The sequence below is a fragment of the Pteropus vampyrus genome, unplaced genomic scaffold, assembly GCF_000151845.1.
Source record: "Pteropus vampyrus isolate Shadow unplaced genomic scaffold, Pvam_2.0 Scaffold723, whole genome shotgun sequence".
Taxonomy (NCBI): domain Eukaryota; kingdom Metazoa; phylum Chordata; class Mammalia; order Chiroptera; family Pteropodidae; genus Pteropus; species Pteropus vampyrus.
The window spans coordinates 58,579-79,620 of record NW_011889504.1 but is presented as its reverse complement, the minus strand read 5'-3'; the positions used below and the strand labels follow the sequence as shown (position 1 = coordinate 79,620).

The 21,042-nt window shown below is 34.0% G+C and overlaps 1 long non-coding RNA gene across 1 annotated transcript; it reads left to right on the top strand.

The window, feature by feature from the left end:
* The first annotated feature begins 1,150 nt into the window (after positions 1-1,150).
* LOC111734022 lies at positions 1,151-20,328 on the top strand. The gene is made up of 2 exons (XR_002778261.1): positions 1,151-1,293; positions 20,297-20,328. It is a non-coding gene; the product is annotated as an uncharacterized LOC111734022 (long non-coding RNA).
* The last annotated feature ends 714 nt before the right edge of the window (positions 20,329-21,042 follow it).

The following is a 21,042-nucleotide window of genomic DNA, read 5'->3' as shown; positions in this document are numbered from 1 at the left end:
TAGATATGAAAGAGCAATAAAAACTTTTCCAGACATACAAAAATTAACGGAATTCTTCGCTATGAGGCCTGCATTACAGGAGATACTGAAAGAGGTCAGCTCACCTAAAACATATGACAAAAATATATATAACTATGAGTAAGTCAACTAATGGGCAGATAAAAGCAGAGGAGTGCAACACTTAATAAGAACAGAGCATTGTAAGCTTAAACAATAAAAAGAAGCTTGCTATAGAAAGATAGTAATGAACATTTGGCATAAATAGGGGCAAATTGAAACAACAGTAACAAAAAAGGGAGGATTCAAAGATCCAAATTCACAAAGGGGGATGAAGATAAGGCACACACAGAACAAAATAAACCACAATATATATATATAACTATCATCTATATATTTGTAATGGTAACCACAGGCCAAAGATTCATAACTGAAGTATATAACATAAAACAAGAAGGACAAGAGGGAAAACCCACAAACCCAACAAAATTTAAAAAAAAAAAACAAACAGACACACAAGGACAAGGAAGCAATGGAAACACCGAACGACCAGAAAGCAAAAGATAAAATGGCTATAGGAAAAGTTTATATTTCAATAATCACCTAAATGTAAATAGACTGAACTCACCAATAAAAAGGCACAGAGTTGCAGATTATATCAGAAAACAAAATGCAACTATATGTTGCCTCCAGGAGACACATCTCAGTTCCAAAGAAAAATGTAGACTCAAGTGAAAGGGTGGAAAATGATATTTCAAGCAAATGGCATTCAGAGAAAAGCCGGAGTAGCGCTACTAATATCAGATGAAACAGACTTCAAAATAAAAAAGGTAAAGAAAGATACAGAGGGATACTTTGTAATCGTAAAGGGAATAATGCACCAAGAAGACATAACACTTATTAATATCTATGTTCCCAATCAAGGAGCCCAGAAATATATGAAGCAATTACTAACAAAACTAAAGGGAGGAACAGAACAAAACCTAAATACCCCACTGTCGGATATGGACAGATCATCCAAACAGAAAATTAATAAGGAAATAACATCCTTAAATGACACATTAGACCAACTGGACATAATCAACATTTACAGAGTCTTTCATCCCAAGAAAAGTGGCTCATACATTCTTCTCAAGTGCACATGAAACATTCTCAAGAATCGACCACATACTGGGACAGAGATAGCCTCAACAAAAATAAGAGGGTTGAAATCATACCAATCATATTCTCTGATCATAATGTTTTGAAGCTAGAGATCAACTGTAAAAAGCAAGCAGTAAGAACCACAAATACAGAGTCTATCTCCAAAAACAAGAAAGAGCGCAAATAACATCCTGATGCTTCATCTTAAAAAAAAAAATCTAAAAAACTAAAAAAAAAGCTAGGAAAGGAAGAATAAATGAAGGCTAAAGAAAGCAGATGGAAAGAAATAATCAAAATTAGAGCAGAAACAAATGAAATTGAAAACAAAAAAAAAGCAATAGAAAAAATAAATGCAACAAAGAGCTGGTTCTTTGAGAGGGTTAATAAAATTAACAAACCCCTGGCTAGACTCACTAAAGAAAAAAGAGAAAAGACACAAATAAACAAAATCAGGGATGAAAGAAGAGAAATTATGACAGACACTGCAGAAATACAAAGGAATATACAAGAATACTATGAAAAAGTATATAATTTAATAACCTGGAAGAAATGGACCAGTAAGTACATAGAAAGATACAAGCTTCCCAGACTAAATGAAAAAAAAAAACAAACTGGAAAATCTAAATAGATCAATCAGCAGTATGGAAATTGAAACAATCATCAAAAACTTACCAAAAAGTAAAAGTCCTGGACCAGGTGGCTTCACCAGTGAATTTGACCAAACATTCAACAAAGATTTAATACTTATTCTCCTCAAACTCTTCCAAAAAAACGGAGGAGGCAATACTTCTCAACTCATTTTATAAGGCCAATATTACCCTGGTACCAAAACCTGATAAAGATAACACACAAAAAAGAAAACTACAGACCAATATCTCCATGAACACAGATGCAAAAATCCTAAATATGATACCAGAGAATTGAATATAGCAACATATTTAAAAGATTATATACCACTATCAAGTGGGTTTCATCCCTTCCCTAATTAACAACTAGTCTATTGTTCATGACCATGAATTTTCTGTTTGTCCTGTTCGTTTGTTGCTTTTAGGTTTATATCCCACATATAAATGAATCATTTTCATTTTTTTCACTTAGCCTGATTATCTTGAGGTCCATCCATGTTGTTGCAAATGGCAGTATTTCATCTCTTCTTATGACTGAGTAATATTCCACTGTATGTATGTACCACAGCTTCTTTAGCCAATCATCTATTGTAGGACACTTCAGTTGCTTCCATGTCATGGCCACTGTGAATAATGCTGCTGTGAACATCGGTGTGCAAATATCTTTTTGGATATGAGTTTTCAAGTCTTAGGGGTCTATACCCAGTAGAGGGATTGACTGCTGGGTAATATGGTATATCAATTCTTAGTTTTTTGAGGAACCTCCATACTGTTTTCCATAGTGAGTGTACCAATTTGCAGTTCCACCAGCAGTGTATGAGGGTTCTTTTTTCTCCTTATCCTCTGCAACATTTGTTATTAATTGTCCTGTTGATTATAGATATTCTAACAGGTGTGAGATGATATCTCATTGTAGTTTTAATTTGCATTTCCCTAAGAGATAGCGATGTTGAGTATCTTTTCATATATTTGTTGGCCATTTGTATGTCCTCTAGGGAGAAGTGTCTGTTCAGGTCCTTTGCCCATTTTTTGATTGGATCCTTTGATTTTTTGTTGTTATTGATTTGTACGAGTTCTTTGTGTATTTTAGACATTAGGCACTTATCGGAAGCGTTGCTCGCAAATACATTTTCCTATTCAGATGATTGTCTCTTTACCTTATTGACAGTTTCTTTTCCTATGCTTTTTCTTCCCTTGTTTTGAGTTCAAATTAATAAAATCCTCTTATTTCTCTTTTATTATTTTTCGTTCTTCCGTTTCTCTCTTTTTCCAGATTTATTTATAGATTTCTGTCTTCAATATCACTGATCCTTTCCTCTATTTGGTCACTCTTATTCCAAGCTTTCTATTTCATTTTTCATCTCTTGCAATGTGTTCTTCCTCTCCAGAAGTTCTATTTGGTTCTTTTGGTGGGTTTCAATCTCCTTGCTAAAGAACTTATTCTGTTCATCTAGTTGTTTTTTCAATTCCTGAAATTGTTGATATGCATTGTTTTGGATCTCATTGAGTCTTTTCAGAAGTACCATCCTGAATTCTCTGTCATTTAAGTCTCATGTTTCTATGTCTGTAAGCTTATTTTCTGGAGATTTTTCTCTTCCTTTCTGAGATGCCTTGTCACCTTGGTTGTTCACAGTGTTTAATGAACTATGTCTCTTCCCAGGCATTAATGGAAGTACATTCTGCTTTTTTTCCAGAAAAAAGATGTAGTACATAAAGGTCTCTCTTTAACCTGTTGCAAAGAAGAGTTTCGTTGTTGTTGGTGGTGGTGGTGGTGGTGGTGGTGGTGGTGGTGATTTCCAGTAGGTGGCATCTAATCCTCTTAGATCCCTGCTTTATGTAATGTTTTAATAATGCCTTTTTTTCTTATAGATATTCAATCATGCTTGCTACCCTCAGTCTCAATCCCTGTCAGTGTTAGCAATAGTTTCGGTAGGTTTGCTCGGATTCCCCTGGTACTCCGCAGTGCTTGGTCTCAGAAGATATGGAGGGAGGGTCCCTCTGGCTTGGGAAATAGGGGCTGCACTTTAGCCTTGCATTTTGCAACCACGGCTGATAATAATCAACTGTTGTTTCTCTGCTGTCCGCTCAACCTTTCCCACTCTCTGCTATCTGCCCTGATGCCTGAGCGCTGCTGCGCATGAGGCTCACAGCTCTCCCAGGCAGGGTTGTTCAGGGAACTCACCACACCTTCTCCCCTCCCCCTCCTCCTACAAGGAGCTTTGGGCTGCAAGAGGCAGTTTCTTTGTTTCTCCCAGTCCACCGCCTGATTTCCAGGGTTCTGACTTGTGGTAGCTCTTATGCACAGATCCCACACTCAGATGAGCTGATGTGCAGTTTGGGTGTTTTTTTTTTTGTTGAGTTTTAGATGTTCAGCTTATTGCTGTTTCAAGGGAAGAGATCTGGGGACATATCTCTGTCATGTTTCTGATGACACTCCTCAAAAATTTATTTTTAATATTACTTATATTTTGGCATCTAGTCTGATGAATCAGTTTGATTTTCTGTAGACAGTGAATAAACCCTCTCCACACCAACAGGTTCCCCATTTTCTTTAATTCTTCAAGGTCCTTGCTGAGTTTGGCTTCACCCGTGTGGCCAGTTGAATATGCTGCTAATTCTAATACCTTTTCTGTATTTCACAATGTCCATTGATCATAGTAGTTTTGCCTCTGGGTAGGTTTGGTGCAGACACTCAGTGCCCAGATCATACTCTGCTCTCCTAAGCTGGGTGCCCATAGTGCGTCTCACTCTGTTCATTTTACATCATTCCCCATCCGTCCACACATCCAGCAAAAATTATGGATGACTAACTTTTCCATATGGCCATGTTGGTGCATCTTCCTTGATCTCATGCACATCTCCTCATGCTCAAATTTCTCTCATTCCTTATTTTCATTCATTCCTAATATCCTTTAAGACAAAATTCAAATGATTTTGTCCAATAAAACAATTTTTTAATCATCTACCAATTTGGAATCTAGTCAAATTAACCTTTAATTCCACATATGCCTGCAACAATATCTACATACTTTTATTGCTGTGATAGCTATCATATCATAATCTCTTCTAAATCAACCAATTTTCTTTATTTTATGAAGCTTTGGTGCATTTATTTTTTCCAGTTTGAATTCCCAGCACATATTACAGCATTTTTTTATTTTAATAAAATTTGATTTAATTGATATTATATTATTACATCAGTGCCTACTAAAAATAAGAGGTTCTATCAGGTTAGGGAGCAAAAAAAGGACTGAAGAAGATCCCTATGCTTCCATAATTTAAAATCTCATCATTAACTGTGAGAGTAATAAAAGTTCAATAACCATACAATGTAGGTATAATAAGCCGAGACAGAGAGAGAGAGAGAGAGAGAGAGAGAGAGAGAGAGAGAGAGAGAGAGAGAGAGAGATTATAATTAACTTAAAAATATATGTTGCTATTCACTTTGGAAATAAGGTAAACCTCACTTGGGAGGAAACTTAAATCTGACTCTGAAGAAAAGGGAGGATTTAGCTAAGAATATGGGGGGGAAATATAATTCTAGAACAAGGATATAGGCCTAGAGTGTGGATTTTAAAGATAGAACGAAAGGAGAAAAATGATACAACGATCAATAACTTGCCTAATCATTACATGAGATTAGTGATTAAAAGCTAAAAAAAAAAAAAAAATCCAAGTTTTACCTCTGGGGAAATAATAGTAGTGTTGACCAAAACAACCAAGAGAAACAATCAGTATGTAGGTGGTAGCTCATTTTGAAAACTTCTAATTATATTCTGGGGAGAAGATTCCTCTAGGACACCACACCGGGGTGCCTCAGCCCTTAATGGGAAGCTTGTGGGCTAAGCCATGGAGCAGCATCATTCAGGCTGACCGGCCATGCACCTGGACCCACAGTACTGGGGATTAGGGTGATCCCAGCCCTGCTCACAGACTGATAGGCTGAAACGGGACAAGTTATGCCTTTCCTATTCAAATGATCAACTCATTTTTCCTTAACAGCACCCCTCGGTACCAATGGTCAGTAGGAATTTTAAATATTTTACACTTTCTAAGAAATTACAGTGACTGAACACAAATTGTAAAGTAAGCATCTAGACAAGGAAGTCATTCAGTTTTTCCAAATTGTGGAAATCCACTCATAACATCAACTCTATAGGTTGTCCATCCGTAGTGTTTGTGAGGCTCAGTCTTGGTAAACGGGGACTTTACTTGAGAGTCAGAAAGTGTTATTTATCTGTGTGACCTGGCAGGTCGTGTGCAATTTTCCAAATATCTTTGCTCAAGTGGACATCATCATGCCCAGTCTCTTCCTATAAATCTCAATGATGTAAAATGCTACAAAATGCTTTGAAGCCACTAAGGGGCCATCAGACAAAATAAAGTAATGCATTTAGGGAGGGGAATTATTCTGTGTGTTTGCTAAAAGCATCTAGTATGATCCAGGCACAAAATCCAGAGTTCAAAGTGTTGGGTTCCAGTCCTAAGCTTATTGTGTGTGTAACTCACTTTGACTGGAGGCAACATGCTAGATGGAGAGAGAGAGAAAAGGTGAAACTGAGCAAACACAGTTCTTTCCATGGTAAACGTCACGGTGTAAAGAGTAAAACAGATGCTAACACATGTAAACACTAACAGTGATGAAATTTAGGTTTCTATTCAGGCAATGATGAATAGATGTGGAATGAGAGTTTATAAGAACAGAACTTCACCAAATCTGGAGATGCCCCAAAGCCTCAGAATCAGCACTTGAGCCAAAATTGGGGGCTGTGGAACATAGTACTTAAATCACGGAGCCCTAATTTCTTCCTGTGCAAAGCGAGAGAATTTTCAATATCTGGTCATTCTGAAATCTTGGTTTCTCATCATCTAACAACACTAGGCCAGGCACAGAAACCCACTGATTCACTGAGACTCATTTTAAGATGGGAGACAATAAGATGTGCACTGGCCAATTTTGTTATTAAAATTGCCTTTTTTTCTTATCTTAAAGTATCTCCACCTCCAAAATCAGGCTAACTCATCAAGTCAATCAAACACCCAGTGACATGAGGCAGACCTGATGAGTATGTGAGCTTTTGGTTTGAAAGTGATCAACAAAGCCTGCTCAGATGAAAGCTGGATATATAGATATATGCCTACTCCTTGCTGTGCCAACCCACAGAGGTCTCCAGTTCTTCACAGGAAGTTTGAGGCTCCTAGTGGATGTGCAAAGAGGGAACAAACTTAGAGATTTTATACTGTTATCACAACGTCTACATTCCAAACTGATCACTATTTTTGGTGAACAAATCTAAGTTGAATGTCTGCATGAAAGGAGCGAGTTGAAGTCAATATGCACAGGAATTATAAAAGTAATCAACAACCTAATATTACAGCCAACTCTTTCTAAGGATGGGGTACTGGGTGGAGGAGCAATAGAATCGTTTAGACTTTCCTGTAAAAAGAAAAGGAAACTTAGATCTTGCTATTTATGTTAACATACCTACACACACACATCAGAGGAGGGGGATAGCCTAACAATGTAGAAATGATATTTTCAATAATTTTAATAATAAATGAATGTCAAAGATTATCAGAGGAAAAGGATAAGATATTGGAGCATTTTATTATACTACTAGTTTGTTAGGATGGTTTTTAATTCAGAGTTTAGTGAAAAATTTTTATAAGTTTTATAACTAATGCAAATGGTATATCATTTTTTTCTATAATGTCATAACATTTATAAACATCTGCTTTAACTTTAAAAACAATCTATTGCTAATCTTGACTTATAATAAATTCACTATTTATAGTTTTTTATAGTCTATTTACTCTTTTTTTTTAGATTTTTGGGACCTATTTTCATGAGTAAAATTTACTTACATTTGCCCTATTTGTACTTTTTTTTGTAATAAGGCCATTTGAGTCCCATAGGGTGGCATGTGTGTGTTCTTTTTTGTTGTAAACTAAGCAAGAGTTTGTGTAGATGTTTACATGGTTGTACAAATATCAGGGAGGAAAGTGATATACAGCAAGAAAAGCCTAAGAAGGAAAAAGTTGGTAAGCCTGAGGGAAAGGAGTCTAATGTTTTCCCTGTGCCCACCATGCACACAACTACTGTGGCTAATGGTTAAAGACAGTATATATTTTGCAGGAGCAGGAACCTACAAGGCCACATAGAATAAAAAATTTCATTCTTATTGATACTTAATCTAAATTTATTATAGACCATGTAAATACAATGAGTTTGATCCTGGGTAGAAAAGGGGCAGTTAGGTGATAAATAATCAAAAATGTGAATAACACAAAGCGCATTCCTAATGATCAATTTATCCTTAAATTATGATTCCCAGAGCTGGAGGTTTTTGTAAAGCAGAAACATTTTTTTTTAATTTTTATTTTTTAATTAGTTTTGATATATAATATTATCCTATATTAGTCTCAAGTATGCAGTATAGTAATTAGACATCTATTTAATCTAGGAAGTAATTTCTTCAATTAGTCTAGTACCCACCTGGCACTATATTTAGTTGTTATAATATTATTGACTATCTTTTTTATTCTGTACTTCACATCTTCATGACTATTTCATAACTACTAATTTGTACTTCTTAAATCCTTCACTTTTTTCACCCATCCCTCTAATCTCCTCCCATCTGGCAATTATCAGTTTCTTCTCTGTATCTAAGCCTTTTTCTTTTTTGTTTCTTAGTTTATTTTCTCTTCTAAATTCTACATGTAAGTGAAATCATATGATATTTGTCTTTCTTTGTCTGAGTTATTTCATTTAGCATAATATATTCCAGTTCAATTCATTGTATATATGTATTTCATCTTCTTCACACAATTGTCTATTGATGGCCATTTATGCTGTTTCCATATCTAAGCTATTGTAAATACCACTGCAGTAAACATAGGGGTGTTTTCTTTTTTATTTATTTTTCTGGTTTTCTTTAAATGTTCAGAATCGAAATTTGGAGGTCATAGAGTAGTTCTATTTTTAATTTTTTGAGGAACCTCCAAACTGTTTTACATAGTGTAATAATTTGCAATCTCATCAACAGTGTGTGAGAGTCCCCTTTCTCCATATCCTCACCATTCCTTTTTGTTTGTTGTTTTATTGATGATAGCTATTCTGACAGCTGTGAGGTAATATCTCATCGTGGTTTTAATTTGCATTTCTTTAATGATTAGCGATGTTGAGCATCTTCTCATATGTCTATTGGCCATCTGAATATCCTAGAAATGCCTATTCAGGTCCGTTGCTCATTTTTATTGTTTTGTGGGGGTTTTGTGTGTGTGTGTGTTGAGTTATATGAGTTCTTTATAAATTTTGGTATTAACCCTTTATCAGAAATATCACTGGCTAGTATCTTCTATTCAGTACATTGTCTTTTCACTTTGCTTTGCAAATGCTTTTTTGTTTGATTTGGTCCCTTACGTTTATTTTTTTCTTCATTTCCTTTGCTCAAGGAAATATATTAGAAAAAAGTATTAGTAACAGTAAAATAATGTCAGAGAATTTGCTGTTTATGTTTTCTTCTAGGAGTTTTATGGTTTTGAGTCTTACTTTTAACCCCTTTATCCATTTTGAGTTTATTCCTGTATATGGTGTAATAAGGTGATCCAGTTTCCTCTTTTTGCATGTATTTGTCTTATTTTCCCAACACCTTTTATTGAAGAGGCTGTCTTTATCCAGTTGTATATTGTTACCTAATTTGTCATAGATAAATGACTATAAAGGTGTGTGTTTCTTTCTGGTCCCAGTTTTGTTCCATTGATCTATGTGTCTGTTTCTATGCCAGTTCTATGCTGTTTTGATTACTATAGACTTGTAGTATAGATGGATATCAGGTATTGTGATATTTCCAACTTTGTACTTTCTGAAGATTGCCATGGCTATTCAGGCTCTCTTATGGCTCCATATAAATTTTAGTATTATTTATTCTAGTACTGTGAATTGCTATTGGTATTTTGATAAGGATTGCACTGAATCTATAGATTGCTTTGGGTAGTATGGACATTTTTTGTTTGAACAAACAATGAAATGTTTAATGAAAATTTGCAATGAATGAAACAATGAAATGAATATGTTGTTTATGATACAAAAATAGATAAAATTACTAAGCATAAATTCAATGAGAAATATAGGAAATCTATATGAGGAGCAATTGTAAACACCCCAGAAATACACAAACAGCTACACATTTTTTTTATTATTATTAAGTTTATTGAGGTAATATTGGTTAATATAATTATATAATTTTCAGGTGTACATTATAATTTGACATCTATATATTCTATTGTGTGTTTACCACCCAGAGTCCAGTTTCCTTCAGCTACCATATATTTGATCCCCTTTTCCCACTTCATCCTCTCCCTACCCCCATACATTTGACCCCCTTTAACCATCTACCTACCCCCTCCTCCCCCACCCCTAACCTGTGGTAACCACTAGTCTATAGTCCATGTCCATGAGCCTCTGTTTGTTTGTCCTGTTCATTTGTTAACAGCCACATTTCATTAAATTAAATTTGTGCTTTCCTTCTCATTATCTTCAAATTAATTATTCTCAATTCTCACTGTGTTTTAACAGCTTTATTAAGGTAAAATTGATATATAATAAACTTCAAATATTTAAAGAGTACAATCTAATGCATTTGGACATATGCAAATACCTATAATATCATCACTACAATCAAGGTAATAAACATATCCAATATAAACCAAAGTTTTCTTTTGTCCCTTTGTTTTGTTTTGTTTTGTTTTGTTTGAAAGAACACTTAACATGAGATCTCTTCTCCTAACACATTTTAAAGTGCACAACAGTGTATAGTTAACTATAGATAATATATTGCAGGGTAGGTTTCTAGAACTTTTTATGTAGCATAACTGAAACTTTATATCATTGAACAACTCTCCATTTCCCTTTCTTCCCAACCCCTGGAAACGACTATATTATATCTCTGCTTCTATGATTTAGACTATTTTAAATTCCTCAGATAAGTGGAATGATGCAATATTTGTCCTTCTATGACTGGTTTATTTCACTTAGCATAACATTCTTCACATTCATTCATGTTGTCACAAATGGCAGAATTTCTTTAAGAATTAATAATATTCTGTTTTATGTATATATACCATGTTTTCTTTATCAGTTCATCTGTTGATTGACACTTGGGTTGTTTCCATATCTTGGCTATTGTGAATAATACTGTAATGAATATGAAATGCAAATATCTCTTTGAGATCCTGATTATAGTTCTTTTGAATATATACCTAAAAGTGAGGTTGCTGAATTATACATAGTTCTATTTTTAATTTCTTGAAGAACCTCTATACTGTTTCCTTAGCTGCTGCACCATTTTGCATTCCTACCAACAGTGCACAAAGTTACCCTTGTCTTCATATCTTCTTCCAAGCTGTTATCTTTATTGTTGTTGATAATGGTCCTCCTAATAAGTGTGAGGTGATATCTCATTGTAGTTTTGATTTGCATTTCCCATCCTCTTCAAATTCTGATTCTCCTGTCTTTCCATTTTCAAGCTCTGATTCTGAGTACTCATATACTCAGTATTGAGTATGATGAAATTATTGCTTACTTAATAGAATCTATTAATATTGCTTGAGATTTGGAGAGTTGTACAATGAAATGTATCAGAGGAAAAATAAAAGTAAGGATAACATTTATGTCTGTATTTTTTAAAGCATACCAGGGGGAAATTCCTATGTTTCTATATTCTCCTTCCCCAATAAACAAGGTCTTATTCTTATAACTTTGACAATTCCAATATAATTTCAAAGAAGAAGAAAGTGAAAACTTATTTAAAACATCCTTACTTCAATCAATTTGCCTTAAAATGTGAAAAATAAAAAAATATATATTTTCTTCATTTTGTTCCTAATAAATTTTTGTTGAATTTATATCTAGAAAATTAATCTTTTCTATCCATACATCTTCTAGAAGCAACCACGAAGCTACTAAACCATGGAATAACAAAAACTTAGTATTAAATTTCTATTTTTTCTAAGACATTTAATTGTAAATTTTTTCAGGTATATTTTAAGAACATATTGGGTCTATCTTTTGTATTCTGTTGCTTTTGAAACCATTCCTTCGACATCATGTATTTATTATGCCAAGTAGGTTAAAAAATACCACAGAGAAACTCATTTTTTTCTGAATCATCAGAGATACTTTTTAAAATTCTATATTGCTTCTTTATATCTACTGTTTAAATCGAATTCAAAGATGATGTTAAAATTACTTTTTAATCACACCGTAGTCTATGGATCTTCAAAATCTTAACAACTCATTAAAGTGGCCTTGATAACCAATGTTTTGTTTGTAAGAATGAGCAGTAGATCTATGAAACTATATTTAATTTAAAAATTCAACCACAAGTAGCATCATTAAAATCATTCTTACTGGGTTTAAGATATTGAGCTTAGAAAGTTTAATGCCTAGCAGATAAAACTCTTTTTTTCTTTAATTCATTATTTTAGTTTAGTTTAATGAGCAGCCCTTCTTAGTCTTTTATTATCTTCCTACACCACCCTTAAATCTAAGCCTATATATTTGCCAGTCCAATAATATTTAATTTCTTCTTTTTTGTGCCATGGAATTATACTTGTTTCCTCAGCTACATCTCCAGCTCTTGAACTCATTCCCTTATATGATGCAGAGAAAAAAAAATCCATTTGGGCATGAAATCAAGGAAAGGTAACTAGTGTTAGCTATGTTGCCAGAAACTCAAATATGGCAGCCGCCTGGGAGAGTCTCAAAGTGGCCTCTTCAGTGTGTCGCCAGTTGTAGGCCTTCTGTTCAGCTAGACTTCAGGTGACTCTCAAAGATGGCCATTCTAAAGTTTAGTTGTATGTGGTTGTGAGAGGAGGCAGGCAGAGCATTTACCTACTCTGCCATCTTGACTGAAACTCCAAGGGCTTTTGTGGAGGGTTAGTGGTGGGGGAGGTGCAAGAGATATATAAGGAAAGACTGAATTGTGTGGTGTTGGGGCAAGGGCTGGAGAGATAGCCGTCATTGCTCCTTAGTCAGGCCCCCTCTGGGGCAGTCTATGGACATTTTAATGATCTCAATTTTTCCTATCCATGAACATGGTATATTCTTCCATTTATTTGTATCTTATTCAATTTCTTTTTTCAGTGGCTTATAATTTTACAAGTACACATCTTTCACCTTCTTAATTAAGTTTATGTCTAGATATTTTGGTGTTTTGGGTGCAATTGTAAATAGAATTGTTATCTTAATTTTTCTTTCTGATAATTCATTATTGGTATATAAAAATACTTCTTCTGAATATTAATATTGTATCCTGCTACTTTAATGAATTCATTTATCACTTTTAACAGCTTTTTGTGGAACCTTTAGGGTTCTTTATATATAATATCATGTCAACTGCAAATAATGAGTTTTACTTCTTTCTTTCAAATTAGCGTGCCTTTCATTTTTTTCTTGTCTGATTGCTGTGGCTAGGATTTTTAATGCTATGTTTAATAAAAGTGGTGAAAGTAGACATCCTTGTGTTGTTCCTGATCTTAAGAAAAACAGTAAGCTTTTCCACGTTGAGTATGATGTTGGCTCTGGGTTTGTCACATATGGTTTTATTATGTTGAGGTATGTTTACTTTTTTCCCACTTTGCTGAGAATTTTTATCATAAATGGATGCTCAATTTGATCAAACATTTTTTCTGCATCTATTGATATATTATATGACTTATATCTTTTAATTATCTTTTAATTTGTTGATGTGGTGTGTCAATTAATTGGTTTGCAGATATTGAACCAACCATGCATCTCAGGAATCAAACCCAGTTGACCATAGTGTATAATCTTTTTAGTGTATTGCTAAATTTGGTTTGCTAATATTTTGTTGTGAATTTTTGCCTCTATGTTTATCAGGGATATTGACCTACAATTTTCTTTTTTCTTTTTTTGGAATGTCTTTGATTTTGAAATCAGGATAGTGATGGCTTTGTAAAGTGTGCTTGGGAACTTTTCCTCCTTTTGAAGTTTTTGGAATAGTTTGAGAAGAATAGGTGTTAATTTTTTTTCTTTTTTTTTTCTCTCTTTTTTGTGGGGGAACATTTGGTAAAATTTACCTGTGAAGCCATCCAATACAGGACTTTTGTTTTGGGAGAGTTTTTTGATAACTGATTTTCTTTCATTAAGAGTAATCAGTTGTTTTGGCTTTTCTGTTTCTTTTTGATTCAGTCTTAGAAGATGGTGTGTTTCTACAAATATATCCATTTTGTTGGCATAAATATCCTGTAGTACTTTCTTATAATCCTTTGTATTTTTGTGGAGTCATTTATAACTACTTATCTTTCATTTCTGATTATATTTCAGTGCTCTCTTTTTTTTTCTCTCGATGACTCTGGTTAAAGGTTTATCTTTTTTTTATCTTTTAAAAGAATCAGCTCTTGGTTTTATTGATCTTTTGTATTTTTTTAGACTATTTCATTAACATCTGTTTTAATTTTTATTATTTTCTTTCTTCTACTCACTTTGGGACTGTTTGCTGTTCTTTCTATCGTTTCTTTAAGTGTAATGTTAGATTGTTTATATGAGATTTTTTTTTTTAAGTAGGCATGAATTGCTATAAATTTCTCTGTTAGGACTTTCATTCTGTCCATAGATTTGGGGTCATTGTGTTTTTGTTTTCATTTTCTCAAGTATCTTTTAATTTCTACTTTGATCTCATTGTTTATCCACTTATCACCTTGTAGTATGTTATTTAGCGTCCATGCTTTTGTCTGTTTTTCAGTTATTTCTTTTCTAATTGATTTCTAGTTCCATACAATTGTGGTTTGGGAAGATGACTGATATGTTTTCAACCTTTTTAAATTTATTGTCTTATTTTGTGGCCTAATATATGGGCTACCTTGGAATATGTTTCATGAGCACTTGAGAAGAATGTATATTCTGTCACTTTAGAATAAAATGCTTTAAAAATATCAATTAAATCTATGCAGTTTACTGTGTCATTTAAGGTTGCTGTTCCTTGCTGATTTTCTGCCTGGAATATCTGTCCATTGATGTTAATAGGGGGTTAAAGTCCACTACTATGACTATATTGCTGTCAATCTCTCCCTTTACATTGGTCAATATTTGCTTTATAATACTGAGGTTCTGCTATGTTGAGAACCTCAGTATTATCATACATGTTTACTAGCGATATATTCGCTTGTTGGGTTGATTTCTTTATCATTATGTAATGTCCATCTTTATCTTTTATTATAGCCTTTGTTTTGAAGCCTATTTTGTCTGGGATAAGTATTGCTATCCCAGCTTTTATTCATTTCTATTTGCATGAAATAGCTTTTTCATTCTTTTACTTTCTTTGTGTGTCTTTTGATCTAAAATGGGTCTCTTGTTGGCAGCATATGTATGGATCTTGTTCTCTTATTCAGTTGGGGACCTTATATCTTTTGATTGGAGCATTTAATCCATTAACATTTAAAATGATTGTTGATAGGTACATAGTTATTGCTATGTAATTATTTAGCTCTTACCCCTTTACCGTTTTAAAGAAATCTCTTTAACATTTTTTCTAATACTGGCTTAGTTGTGATGAACTCCTTACGGTTTTTTTTTGGTCTCAGATCTTTATCTCCACTTTGATAATAAATAATAGCCTTGCTGGGTAGAACAGTATTGGTTGTAGGGATTTGCTTTTCATCACTTTGAATATTTGTATCAATACCTTCTGGCCTGCAAAGTTTCTTTGGAAAAATCAGCTGACAGTCTCATAGGAGCTCCCTTGTAGGTTACTAAATGCTTTTCTCTTACTGATTCTCTTTTTGTCTTTAATGTTTGGCACATTAATTATGATGTGTCTCGATGTGGGCCTTTTTGGGTTCATCTTGTTTGGGACTCTCTGGACTTCCTGGACAGGTATGACTATTTTCTTCAGCAGGTTGGGGAAGTTTTTAGTTATTTTTTCTTGAAATAGTTTTTAATTCCTTGCTCTTTCTCTTCTTCTGGTACCCCTATGATGCAAATATTGGTATGCTTGTTGTTGTCCCAGAGGTCCCTTAAATTATCCTCATTTTTAAATTCCTTTTACTTTTTGCTGTTCTGATTGGGTGTTTTCTGCTACTTTGTCTTCCAAATTGCTGATTTGATCTTCTACTTCATCTAATCTACTGTTGTTTCTCTCTACTGTATTCTTCATTTTAGTTATTATATTCTTTTAATTCTGACTTTTTATGTGATTTTTATCTCCTTTTTTATGCTTACTATCTTTTTGTCCAAGTTCTCACTGAAGTCATCTATTCTTTCTCTATGTTAATTAAGCATCCTTATAATCAGTGTTTTGAACTTGTTGGTAAGTTGCCTGTCTCCATTCGATTTAGTTCTTTTTCTGCACTTTTCTCCTGTTCTTTCATTTGAAACATGTTACTTTTTTGTCTCATTTTGGCTGCCCTGCTGTGTTTTTTTTCTATTAGGTAGATCTGCTATGTCTCCCAGGTTTAGCAGGGTGTTCTTATGTAGTAGACTTTCTTTGTTGCCCAGTGGTACAGTCTCCATGGTCACCTGCACCAGGAGCCCCAGGAGTGTCCCTATGTGGGTTGTATGTGCTCCCCTTTTGCTGTTGAGCCTTGACTCCTGTTGGCATCTCAGTGTTTGGGATTGACTCACTGGCTGACTGGCTGTGAGTATTAGCCACATCCAAAGATTATGAGCTGCTGTGTAGGAACTACCACCATAAAGTGAGATTCACCACAGCAGGCTTGTGTGCCTATTGAGATCACTCTTTGGATGTGCCACTTGTTGGGCTAATCAGATGATGCTCTGTTGAGGTCTAAATCCAGCATCTAGGTGTGTTGGTTTGGGAACTACTTGGGAGGAGCTCTCATACAGACAAAGGTCAGCTGTTGACTATGACCACTCAGGGCTACCTGGAAGAGCTACAAGGTTATTTGCAGTTGTTTGCTGCCTGTGTAGAACCTGGAGGCATGTGGGAAAAACCACACTGTGAACCAAGGCCAACATCCACCAGTATCAGACCTGAGACAGCTTAGCAACAGGGCTTGGGCATCCCAATGCCTGAGGCTATCTGCTGGCTGCTCATAAGAATCAGGAGCTGAAAGAGCCTCAGGCAGCTTGCAAGTTGGATGAGGCAGGGTCTCAGGAACTCTAAACATTTGTGGACCCAGCTTGGAGCACCTAAATATATATAGCAAATATGAACCAACATAAAGGAGATCAAAAGTAGTAGAGTCATAGTAGGGGACTTAAACATCTCATTGACACCAATGGACAGATCTTATAGAAAGAAAATTAACAAGGAAAGAGCTGCCTTAAGTGACACACTACATCGGATTAATTTAATTGATATTTTCAAAGCCCTTCACACAAAAGCAGCAGAATGTACATTCTTTTCAAGTGCACATGAAACATTTCCCAAGATCACATATTAGACCACGAAACAAATCTCAATAAATTTAAGAAGTTTGAAGTCATATGAAGCTTTTTCTCTGACCACAGTGGTATTAAATTGGCAATCAAGCACAAGAAAAAAAACCCCCCACAAACACAGGGAGGCTAAATAACATGCAACTAAACAATGAATGGGTTGGCAAAGAGATCAAAGAAGAAATCGAAACATACTTTGAGACAAATGAAAACACATTGACTCAGGATCTATGGGACACAGCCGAAGTGGTCCTGGAAAGGAGGAACTTCCCAATATTATTTCATGAGGCCACAATCACCCTGACAAAAACCAAAGACTCTGTAAAAAAAAAAAAAAAAAAAAAAAGAAAGAAAAAGTTACATGCTGACAGCCATGATGAATAGATGCAAAATCCTCAACAAAATGTTAGCAAACTGAATTCAGCAATACTTTAAAAGATCAGTTACACCATGATCAAGTGAGATTGATTCCTTGGAAGCAAGGTTGTTTCAATATTTCCAAATCAAAAAACATGATACGCCACATGAAGAAAATGAAAGATAAAACATCATATGATCATATGAATAGATTCAGAAAAGTGTTCAACAAATTCAGCATAAATTTATAATAAAACCTCTCAGCAAAGTGGGGATAGAGGAAACACCTCAACATAATAAAGGCCATATATGACAAACCCACAGCTAACACTATATTCAATAGTGAATATCTAAAACTTTAATACCAGGAAGAAGACAATTCTACTTTCATCATTTTTATTGAACAAGGTATTAGAAGTCCTAGCCACAGCAATCGCAAGAGGAAAAGAAAGAAAAGACATCCAGATAGGAAAGGAAGAAGTAAATCTGTCATTATTTGCAGTCGACATGATTATATGAAGAACCTTAAAGATTTCATGAAAAAAACTATAAGAACTGATAAATGTATTCATTAAAGTAGTAGGATACGAAATTAGTATTCAGAAACTGGTTGCATTGTTATGCACCAATAGCAATCTATCATTAAGAGAAATTAAGAAAATTCCATTTACATTTTATCAAAAAATTAAATACTTTGGAATAAATTTAACCCGAACTCGGAAAATTATAAGCCACTGAGGAAAGAAATTGAAGAAGATGCAGAAAATGAAAACACATACCACGCTCATGGAAAGAAAAAACATTGTTAAAATGTCCATACTACCCAAAGCAATCTATACATTCAGTGTAATTCCTATGAACATAGCAATGGCATTTTTCAAAGAACTCAAAGAAATAGTCCTAAAATTTATATGGAGCCACAAGAGACCCCGAATAGCCACAGCCATCTTAAGAAAGAAGTACAAAGTTGGAGGTAACAAATACGTACTATCAAATTATACTACAAGGCTATAATAATCAAAACAACATGGTAGCATAAAAGCAAACAGATCAATAGAACAGAATAGAGAGTCCAGTAGTAAACTCGTGCCTAAATAGTCACTTAATTTATGACAAATGAGAAGAAATACACAATAAGGTAAAAACGGTCTCTTCAATAAATGGTGTTGAGAAAACTGAACAGGTATAAAGAAATAAAACTAGATCACCTTCTTACACCATATACATAAATAAGCTCAAAAATGGATTAAGGACTTAAAGGTAAGACCAAAACCCATAAAATTTCTAGAAGAAAACATAGGCAGTAAACTCTCTGGCATTGCTCCTAACTAATATTTTTTCTGATATGTCACCTCAGGCAAAAGAAAAAAAAAATAGAACAAGTGGGATCACATCAAACTAAAAAGTTCTTGCACAGTGAAGGAAACCAACAAAATGGAAAGGCAGTCTACTGAATGGGTGAATATATTTGTCAATGATAAATCTGATAAGGGGTCAATATTTAAAATTTATAAATAACTCATACAAGTAATCACCAAAATATCTCACTAACTCACTAAATTCAATTAAAGATGGGCAGAGGACATAAATAAGCATTTTTCCAATGAGGGCATACAGATGGCCAAGAGACATGAAAAGATGCTCAACATTACTAATCAGAGAAATATAAATTAAAACCGCAATGAGTTATCACCTTACACCTTTCAGAATGGCTATCAATAAAAAATAAAAAACAAAAAAACAAAAAAAACCCAGCAAATGTTGGCAAGGATGTGGAAAAGAGGGAACTTTTGTGCACTGTTGGTGAGATCGCAAATTGGTACAGCCACTATGGAAAACAATAGGGAAGTTTCTGGAAAAAAAATAAGACTACTGTTGACCCAGAAATTGCACTTCTGGGTATTTATTTTAAGAAAACCTAAACTAATCTGAAAAGACATATTCACTCCTAAATGCCCATCAATAGACAATTGGAAAAAGTTGTGGTACATATGTACAATGGAATATTACTCAGCCATTACAAAAATTCAGTCTTATATTTGCAACGACATGGAGGACCTAGAGTGTATTATGCTAAGTGAAATAAGTGAGACAGAGAGAGTAGATCTTCTGTGTTCTTACTACAGCAAAAAAAAAAAACAAAAAAAACACAAAAACAAAAACAAACAAACAAACAAAACATAAAAACCTTTTAGGGACAGAAAATGATACTCCAAGCATATTGACATTCTGAGGAAAGTAAGTGTAGTTGTATTTATACCTGACAAAACAGATTTGAAGTTAAAAAATAACAAAAGAAAAATATGGGCATTTTATAATGATAAGACAATAAGAAGACATAATCCTTATCAATATACATGCACTCAACCTGGGAGCAGCAAAATATGTAAAGCACTGCCAATAGAAAAAAGAACTGACAAAAACACAATTATAATAGGAGACGAAATACCTCACTGACAATTAAGGATAGAACATCCAGACAGAAAATCAACAAGGAAATATAAACCTTAAATAACACACTAGACCAATCGGATATAATCAACATTTACAGAGCCTTTTATCCCAAAACACCATATTACACATTCTTTAGTGCACATGGCACATTCTAAAGGATAGACCATGTGTTGGGACACAAAACTAGCTCCAGCAATTTTAAAAAGATTGAATTCATACTAAGCATATTCTCCAACCATAATGTTTGAAACTGGAAATTAACTGCAAAAAGAAAGCAAGAGAAACCACAAGTATGCAGAGATTAAACAACATGAAACTAAATAACAACTGGTCAGAAAAGAAAGAAAAGAAATGATCAAAAGATTCAGGAGACAAATGAGAATGACAAAACGACATATCAAAACTTTTGGGATACAGCGAACGGTAATAAGAGAGAAGTTTGTAGCGTTGCAGGCCTAACTTAAGAAACCAGAAAAATCTCAAACAGTTTAACATTTCACTTTAAAGACTAGAAAAAGAACAAATGAAACCAAAAGTTAGTAGAGAAATGGAAATAATAAAATTAAGAGAGTTATGTGGAATCGAGAACAAAAAACAACAGAAAAAATGCAGTAAAGAGCTTCTTTAAAAAGAAAATTAGAAAGCCTCTGGCTAGGCTCACTAAGAAAAAAAGAGAAAACACAATTACAAAATCAGCAATGAAAGAAATTACAAGGACCACCTCAGAAATAAAAAAGACTATGCAAGAATACTACAAAAGGCTATATGCCACCAAATTTAATTACCTGGAAGAAAAGGCATCTAAATTGGGAATGAAAAATTAAAATTGTCACTTTTTGCAAATGACATAATTCCTTTTTTTAAAATTAATTTATTTTATGGTGACATAATTCTTTATATAGAAAACTCAAAAGACTCCACCAAAAAGCTAACAAAAGCAATAAAATAAAGTTGCAGGATTTGTACGAATCAATGTATAAACATTCATTGCATTCCTATATACTACAATTAAAATTCAGAAAAAGAAATTTAAAAAATAATTCT